This window comes from Lactuca virosa, chromosome 8 (genome assembly GCF_052849685.1).
Source record: "Lactuca virosa cultivar CGN04683 chromosome 8, Lactuca_virosa_CGN04683_v6, whole genome shotgun sequence".
Lineage (NCBI taxonomy): Eukaryota > Viridiplantae > Streptophyta > Magnoliopsida > Asterales > Asteraceae > Lactuca > Lactuca virosa.
In genome coordinates this window covers 248,100,948-248,109,998 of record NC_136433.1, presented here as the reverse complement: position 1 = coordinate 248,109,998, position 9,051 = coordinate 248,100,948, and the positions used below count along the sequence as shown (strand labels likewise).

The 9,051-nt window shown below is 30.6% G+C and overlaps 1 long non-coding RNA gene across 1 annotated transcript; it reads right to left on the bottom strand.

Annotated features, from left to right (window-relative positions):
* Window positions 1–923: 923 nt before the first annotated feature.
* LOC145132993 (uncharacterized) lies at window positions 924–4,880 on the bottom strand. Its single transcript, XR_013718331.1, has 3 exons — window positions 4,185–4,880; window positions 2,354–2,460; window positions 924–1,106 (listed from the first exon to the last, which is right to left on the bottom strand). It is a non-coding gene; the product is annotated as an uncharacterized LOC145132993 (long non-coding RNA).
* Between the last annotated feature and the right edge of the window lie 4,171 nt (window positions 4,881–9,051).

Genomic DNA, 9,051 nt, shown 5'->3' with positions numbered 1-9,051 from the left:
TTTTGTCACCCTAGACTGGCCGAGTCTAACTGTAGCGAACAGCTCAGGTGTGGGGGAGTCACCCCCGTATAGATCTATACACAAACTCTTGCTCTCCCTCCAGGAGACTCTGGTTATAACTAAAGACTACGATCGACACTTATTGGTGTCACCCATTATTTCCCACTAAATCTAACGGAAATTGAATAACCTTGTTTAACAACCTGATTTATGTTTACTTGAATAAAAGGTAAGCCTAACAAACGAAGAGAACAGGGCAGCAGAGGCCCACTAATCATATATGTTATTATAGGCTGTCAAGTATGCGACGGACACGTTAGCCCAGCACGCATATGATTGATTTGGACCTTACTAGCAATGCAAATGGGCCTCTAAGGCCCAATATCATGTAAAAGCCATTGAGGGTCTATTAGGCATGTAATTGGGTCACTGGAGGCCCAATAACATGTGTGATTATATTGGGCCCAAATAGTCATGATATTGGGTCATGAAGGCCCAATAGCACGAATAGAAGATATTTGAGCCCAACCATCGAATCATTTATAATTCATTGGTCTTAAGTTCGGAATGTAGCTATTTGTTGTAAGCGAAATGTTTATTCGAAGTATTAAACTGCTTTGACGTTTGATTTATAACAAAGCTTTGGTTATATATATATATATATATATATATATATATATATATATATATATATATATATATATATATATATATATATATATATATATATAGAGTGGTTCAAATGAGAACCACAAAAGATTAAGAACCTAAGAACCTCATTTAATAACTAAATATATATTGTGAATATTATCAAGTTTGTTAAAATCCTGATTTTGGGCATTTTGGTCAGAGAATGGCAAAATCGTAATTTTTTTTAGTCTAATACTTCCGTGCATGCATTCATTTATATTTTAACACAAAACTTTTATAAAATACAACTTTATACAGTCCATTTACAGTTTAATACATAAAATTCACAACTTAACAGAACTTATTTTACACTAATTCTCAAATTCATAGAAATCAAACCCAAACTTTACCACCACCAAATGCCGCCACCAACCACCTGTGCCAACATTGCAACAACTCTTTCTTCCAAATGAGATCTGCATATAAAGTCAGACAATGACATGTTATATACTACATTCATATTTTAATAAACTGGTTTATTCATCAATTTTGAATTTAATGCAAAATAATTATAAAAACTAAGGCATTCTTACATACTTATATAACATTAAAAATAAATATATTTACAAGAAATTAATACAAATTTTTTTACATAAATCATTCATATTTTATTACAAAAATTATTAAAAAAAATCACAGCAACATGTAGTCAATTCATCATTTAATATACTCAATTATCGTTTAATATATATATAATTTAAATCTTTAAAGTCAGACAATGACATGTTATATACTACATTCATAGTTTAATAAACTGGTTTATTCATCCATTTTGAATTTAATGCAAAATAATTATAAAAACTAAGGCATTCTTACATACTTATATAACATTAAAAATAAATATATTTACAAGAAATTAATTCAAATTTTTTTACATAAATCATTCATATTTTATTACAAAAATTATTAAAAAAAATCACAGCAACATGTAGTCAATTCACCATTTAATATACTCAATTATCGTTTAATATATATATAATTTAAATCTTAATATAAAAAATTAAAACTTTAATACATAAAAATATCATATTCTTAACTTAAAACATACATTTATACATTTAGATCTAACGGTTGGTGTTTTTCAAAATTTAATGTACATAATATTCACAATTTAAATTTTATATAATTTTGTTAAAATTAGAGAAAATCATATATATGTATAATGATTCTTTTTTCTCATATTTCAGAAGCAAATACAAAATTCATAAAAATTTCAAATCTTAATACAGTCAATTCACAGCTTAATACAATCATTTCAAAGTTTAATACATAAAATTCACAGCTTAATACAGTAATTCATAGTTTAATACACAAAAAATATATATGTATGGCTATATTTTTTTAACTTAATACTAACAGTTATATGTTCATATCTAGAGGCATTTTTATCTATTAAATTGTGAATTTATTATACTAAGCTGTTAACAAATTTACAGCTTAATACAGCAAATTCACAGTTTAATACAATATATTCACAACTTATTTACAAGTATAATCTCATATTTCAGTGTATGAAAAACTCATTTATATTTTAATACATACATAAGTTATCTCATACTTCATAAGCAAACATCAAAAGAAAAATATATACGTTAATCATAAAAAAGGATAACTTATCTAAAATCAACGAAGATGATGAGTGAGAAATAGAAAATATCATTACTCTTCCACTATCGCCACCATTAACACTGCCAAATACCAGTCTACCATACGTTGCCATCAACCATCGTCACCACAAAACATCAATGTCAACACCAACAACATCATTCCCTAAAAAATCAGAAAAGGATTAAAAAAACAAAATTCGCAGTTTAATTCATTATTTCAGACACTAATTCACAACTTAATTTAATATTTCAGACACTAATTGAAAACTTAATTCAATATTTCAGACACTAATTCACAAGTTAGTGCATAAAAAAACACATTCATAACTTAACTTACATATTCACAATTTAATGCATAAAACACATATTCACAGTTTAATACACTATGTTCACAACTATTTTATAGGTATAAAATTCAAATCTTGATAAAAAAAAATAGAATTCACAGTTTAATAAAGCATTTCAGGACTCTTATTCACAATTTAATCAAACACCTTGTATGCTCTATAAAAAGATATTCAGATGATCGATTTAAAAAAAACTTTAAACTTATAAAAAATAATATATGCTCAAATTAAAACTCACATTTATACATTCAGATCTGTAGACTATTGCTTCTTTCAAATTTTATTTACACAAATATTCACAATTTAAATTTTATATAATTTATTCAAAATGAGATAAAATAATATTTTTATATAATGTTTCATTCATCTCATATTTCAAAAGCAAACAAATAATTAATAAAAAAAATCACAACTTAATATAATCAATTCACAACTTAATACAATTAATTTACAGTTTAATATAGTTAATTCACATTTTAATACAATCAATTCACAGTTTAATACACAAAATTTGCAGCTTAATATAATAACTTCAAAGTCTAATACATAAAAATTATACATTCACGACCATATTCTCAATTTAAAACAAATATTTTAAGACTTTAATTCACAATTTAATAAAGGAGTTTTAGACTCTAATTCACAGTATTTACCACTTAAAAACATATTGATTTTGTTTAAGCGTTTCATCAAATACCTTGTGTGAACCACACAAATTCACAGTTTAACAGAGTCTTTTAGGATTCTCATTCACAATTTATTAAAACAGTCTAGTACTCTCATCTTTAGTATTCACAGCTTAAAAACATATTAATTCACTCATTCACAGTTAAAACTAATATTAACAGAACTAAACAATAATTGGAAAATTAAAACATCACCATTCACAACTTAAAAAAAAATTCAAATTATTTGAGAAAAACCTAATATGATAACACATATTCTAAATTTAATTCACAATATAACAACCAAAAACATAAACTTTGAATATCATTTTTGTGCAAATATTATAACAAATAATAAAAAAAAACTTGGATTCACAAATAAATAGCTAAATAGCAGTAAAAACTAAAATTAACAAAAACAAACAATAAATAAGATATTAAAACATTAAATTAATTCACACATTAACAAAAAGAAAACCAATCATAACAAAACTAATTTTTTTTTGTCAAACACAAAGTAAGACTTTTAAAATAAAAAGGCTTATATTATAATATAATGATATATTCTTAAAAAATCAAACTCAAAATATGTATAATTAATTGTTCAAAATTTTATAATTATGAAATAGCTAAATTCTTAATGATTAGACAAATCATAAAACAAAAATAAAGCTATAAAAATAAGAGGCAAAAGTAAATATAGAATCAATGGCATGTGATATTCTATTAACAAAGGATAGGTAACTAATAGCTAGGAGCTAGAAGCTAGGGAATAGTGACAATATATTAAGGTACGTATGAACTTATGGAGCTAAGTAATAGCTAGGAGCTAGGGAATAGTGACAGTACTTAAATAAAAAAATAAAGAAGATTACCTCTTATGTCTCTGTAATGCAAGTTGTCGATCGTTTGCTTTCTTCAAAAATAAAACCATTGATAAGCCAACATGAACTGCCTCTCTCTCATCCAGCATAAAAGCTTTGAATCTGCTTCTTCTCCAGCGACTAGTAATGGCGAGGGGCGATGACAGGTCTAAGGTCGGTTTTGGATTTTTGTAGTTCTGGTTAATGATTGTATTCAACATAACTGACGTTAATCCACCTTCGATTTCGATTGTATTCAACACAACACTGGTGGAAGAGTAGCGTTGCGGTGGTGGTAGGAGATGAAGCAAATCTATAAAGAGGCGATTACGGTAGATCATAGCCGTCAGAGCTTGTAAATTGGGAATTTCCACTCACCGGAGATGGTAGATCTGGACACTCCTCTCGCCGGTGCTCGTGAATCTGACATCACCGCTCATCGGAGTCTTATATCTAGCCTCGTATGTCGTCGGTGGTGGCAGTTACCAACAGAAATCACAGATGTCGAGATCTATAAGGACGACGCTATCAGTGGATCTGGTACATGTAGAGTAGAAGTTACAGATCTAGACGGCAGTGTCGGTGCCGACTTGGATTCCGACGATCCGGAGGTGGGCGGACATGGCGACGGAAGCGATTAATGGAATATGTCGGTAGTAGAAGGAGGGAAGGAAGAGAGAGGTTGATATTTTTGAGAAATATGATAGAATGAATCAGATGTAATTTAGATCTAGTTTTTGATATTTGATTATTTGTTTGTGAAACTAGGCTAGTATTTGTTGTTATTTACAATCATGTCATTTGAAAAATAATAAATATATGATTAATTATAAGTTTAAAAAATGATTCTTATAGTTCTTAACTTTTTTTGGTTTTCATTTGAACCTTTACCTATATATATATATATATATATATATATATATATATATATATATATATATATATATATATATAGGATATAGATCCGGTAAGAAGGAAATTTTTGGTAGGAATGTAAAAAGTTTTTTTTCTATATATTTTTTTGACGAACAAAATAAATGAATCACTAGATGATTCATTTGTAAGATGATTCACAAGAAAAAATTTCCAAAAAAACATCTTTATGATTCATTTTTAAGTAAATTAAGAAAAAATTCATTTTTATGACAATTTTAGTAAATAACAACAAAATCATTGTATGAATGAATCATCGAGATGTTTTTTTGAGAATTTTTTCTTGTGAATCATCTTACAAATGAATCATCTAATGATTCATTTTGTTTGTTCGCGAAAAAAATATGTAGAAAAAAATTTCTTACATTCCTACCAAAAATTTTCTTCTTATTTGATCTTGACTCTCTCTCTATATATATATATATATATATATATATATATATATATATATATATATATATATATATATATATATATATATATAAAGCTACGCGTTATTAACTTGATATTTTTAACACAAAAATTTATAATTGTCGATTTGGTCTAAAAACATTTAGTTTGACCATTTCAGCCCCTTTATCTATAAAAATGGCACTTTTAGTTCATTTTTATGAAAATTGACATTTTTGGTCCTTAAACCATTTTTCTCGACATTTTTTACCCAAACTTTATTTAAATAGTAATTTTAGTCCAAAACTATTGTATTTGTCATTTCCAGCCTTTATTTGTAAAAAAGTTTACATTTTTGGCTCAATTTTCGTAAATTTTACAATTTTGACCCCAAAATCAAAAACTTTGCATTTTTAGTCCAATTTGGTAATAAAATCATTTTCAACCCCTGAAACTTATTTATTTATGTTTTAGACTCGTAATTTTATGAATTTACAAATCCAGTCCCTAAAACTTCTCCATTTTTGCAAGTTTGGGCCCAAAATCCGTGAGGCCCAAATTTAAAGCCCATTAACTAAAATTTATGTTTTTGGCCCTTTGAAAAGTATTATTTTCATAAAAATCAGCTTTTATATAAATAAATACCTTATAACCCTCATAAAAACGAAAATTATCAATTTTCAACCCAATCTTTGTTATTTTTGCAAAATGACACTTGTAAAGATATTTGGCTTTGTTTTTCACTTATTAAACTTAAGGACTCTTAGATCTATGATGTATGTTGTTTATTATGTTTTTGTTTATGATTCTTTCACACTTTTGCTATAGATCTCGAAATATCTCAAGTATTAACACATTATCACAACCAAAAACCAAGGAAATCACATATAACATGCAAACACACATAGATAAACACATAACACTTGTATTCTCCCCCCCCCCCCAAAAAAAAAAACAAGTAAAAACCTAAAAGAAGGGGGTATGAGCTCACCTTGCTTAGTTGCTCACGGTTTTGAAGAAAAATGAAAGAAGATGGTGTTGTTTTTGGCCCTAACAAGCTCATTGAAGAAACCTTTGAATTTGAGAAGTTCACTAGTATGTAACTTGAAGTGATTTTGGGATGAGAACCTTCTTGATGCTCTTATGATTCTCGAAAATTTGGAGGAAGGAAGAAGATGTTCTTGAGAGAGTTGGAAGAGAAATTTTTCAAGTGGATCGTGTGTGTTTGTGTGTTCGGCCGAAGATAAGAAGAAGGAGAGGGGAGAGAAAGCTTGAAGTGATAGTTGCATGGAGGCATGAGAAGTTGCAGGATATATGTTGAGTATAATGCTTAGTTATCCTTCTTGTAAAAATGAGGTGGCATGGATAAATCTTTCATTCCTTTTTTTTACTTGGGCCGAAATGGGCTAACAAAGGAAAGAAGGAATGAATTAGTTTGGCCCACTTAAATCCTTGGTTCGAGATTATGATGTTTATAGACAAGATTTTCGGCCCATTGGGCCTTTAGGGTAGTTTATGGCCCAATTTTTGTATAATAGAATGGATTTATGGCTCATTAGGGCTAATTAGATTTGTTACGGCCCAACAAGGCCCATTAAAGGTAAACTAATTCATTTTAGGCCCATTATAGCCCAAAATGTTAAGTTTCATGCAAGTGGGTCTAATTAGAGCCCATTTAAGGGTCCTAAGCCCAAAAATAGTCAAATTGGAGGCTTATTGGTCCATTAGGCCCAATAAGAAAATCCTAGTCCATAATGGACTTAAACCGGGATTTTTTTTAGGGTTTCCAATCTGTAGTTGACTATTTGAAGTGTTTGTATAGAGTGTTTGATGGAATTTTGAACACCACTCGTGTTTTCAAATTTTTGATTACAAATGTTATCATCATTATTGTTACAAAGGCATAGAATTCCTAATTGTGACATCATCCCCCCGTTAGAGGGAATTTCATCCCGAAAATCTTTTTGAAGCTAGATTTGAGAATGCGAGAATAGGTGAGGGTACTGTTGCTTCATCTGATCTTCACGTTCCCATGTGAATTCCGGTCCACACTTTGCGATTCACCGAACTTTCATAATCGGAATGCGACTTTGCTTAGTACGCTTCACTTCCCTGTCCATGATTTCAACTGGTTCCTCGACGAACAGGAGATTCTCGTTGATTTCGATTTCTTCCAATGGGATGACAAGAGTTTCGTCAGATAAGCACTTCTTCAAATTGGAAACATGGAACACGGGGTGTATGTTCTTGAGCTCCGCAGGTAGCTGCAGCCTATAAGCCACTGGACCAATTCGGGCAAGAATCTGGAATGGTCCAATGTGTCGTGGTTTTAGTTTCCCCCATTTCCCAGATCGAATCATCCCTTTTCAGGGAGAGGTTTTTAATAATACCCGATCCCCGACTTGAAATTCCAAGGGCTTTCGCCGGTTATCAGCATAGCTCTTCTGTCGGTCTCGCAATGCTTGAAGTCGAGCTCTGATTTGAACTATCTTCTCTGTCGTTTCACGTATGATTTCTGGCCCCGTTAAAGTACTGTTTGGTGCCTGCCCTTTTGCTAGCTGAGTGTCACCCACTTCAGCCTAGTATAACGGTGACCTGCATTTATGTCCGTATAACGTTTCAAAAGGAGCAACTTTGATGCTCGTGTGATGGTTGTTGTTGTATGAAAACTCATTTAAAGGAAAGTAGGTATCCCACGACCTTCCGAAGTCGATCACACATGCTCGGTGCATATCTTCGAGCGTTTGAATGGTCTGTTCGCTTTTGACCATCCGTCTGTGGCTGGTAAGCAATGCTCATGTCAAGCTGTGTTCCCATAGCCCTTTTGAAGTGATTTCCAAAAGCGTGAAGTGAATCTACTATCTCGATCCGAGATGATAGATATTGGCACTCCATGGAGTCTCACTTCCTCCCTGACGTATATCCGGTTTAATCTTTCCATTTTATAGGACTCTTTTATTGGCAGGAATTAAGCGCATTTTGTTAACCTATAAACGATTACCCATATAACATCCGACCCGTCAGTTGTCTTGGGTAATTTAGTCACGAAGTCCATAGTAATCTGTAACACCAGCGAAATTAGGGTCAAAATTTAACTTTTATAAAACAATAATTGGGATATACCAAGTGGTATATATCGTAATGAGGTTTCCAAAAATATAAAGAACACTAAAATCCGAGTTATAACGAAGAAGTTATGACCAATCGAAGATCCGCGGCAATACCGGTAAAACACTGTTAAACGTAAAATACGAAATCCCAATAAAATACTTTTTAGCCTTAGGTATCTAAATGAAAGTCATAAATATCATTAAACCGTGAACATACATAAAAAGAACACCCAAATCTGACTTCGTATGAGGAAGTTATGATTTTTCGAAGTTTCTGACCTAGCAGTAGACAGCTAAAAACTCGAAATAGAGATCGAGCGGTCTTTAGCCGACACAACCTAAACGAAAGTTGAAGACCCCAACAATAGGAGTACAACAGTAAAAAGTCTGACGAAAATGGACACCATATGAAGGAGTTATGGAATTTAAACGGACTTTTCCAGGCC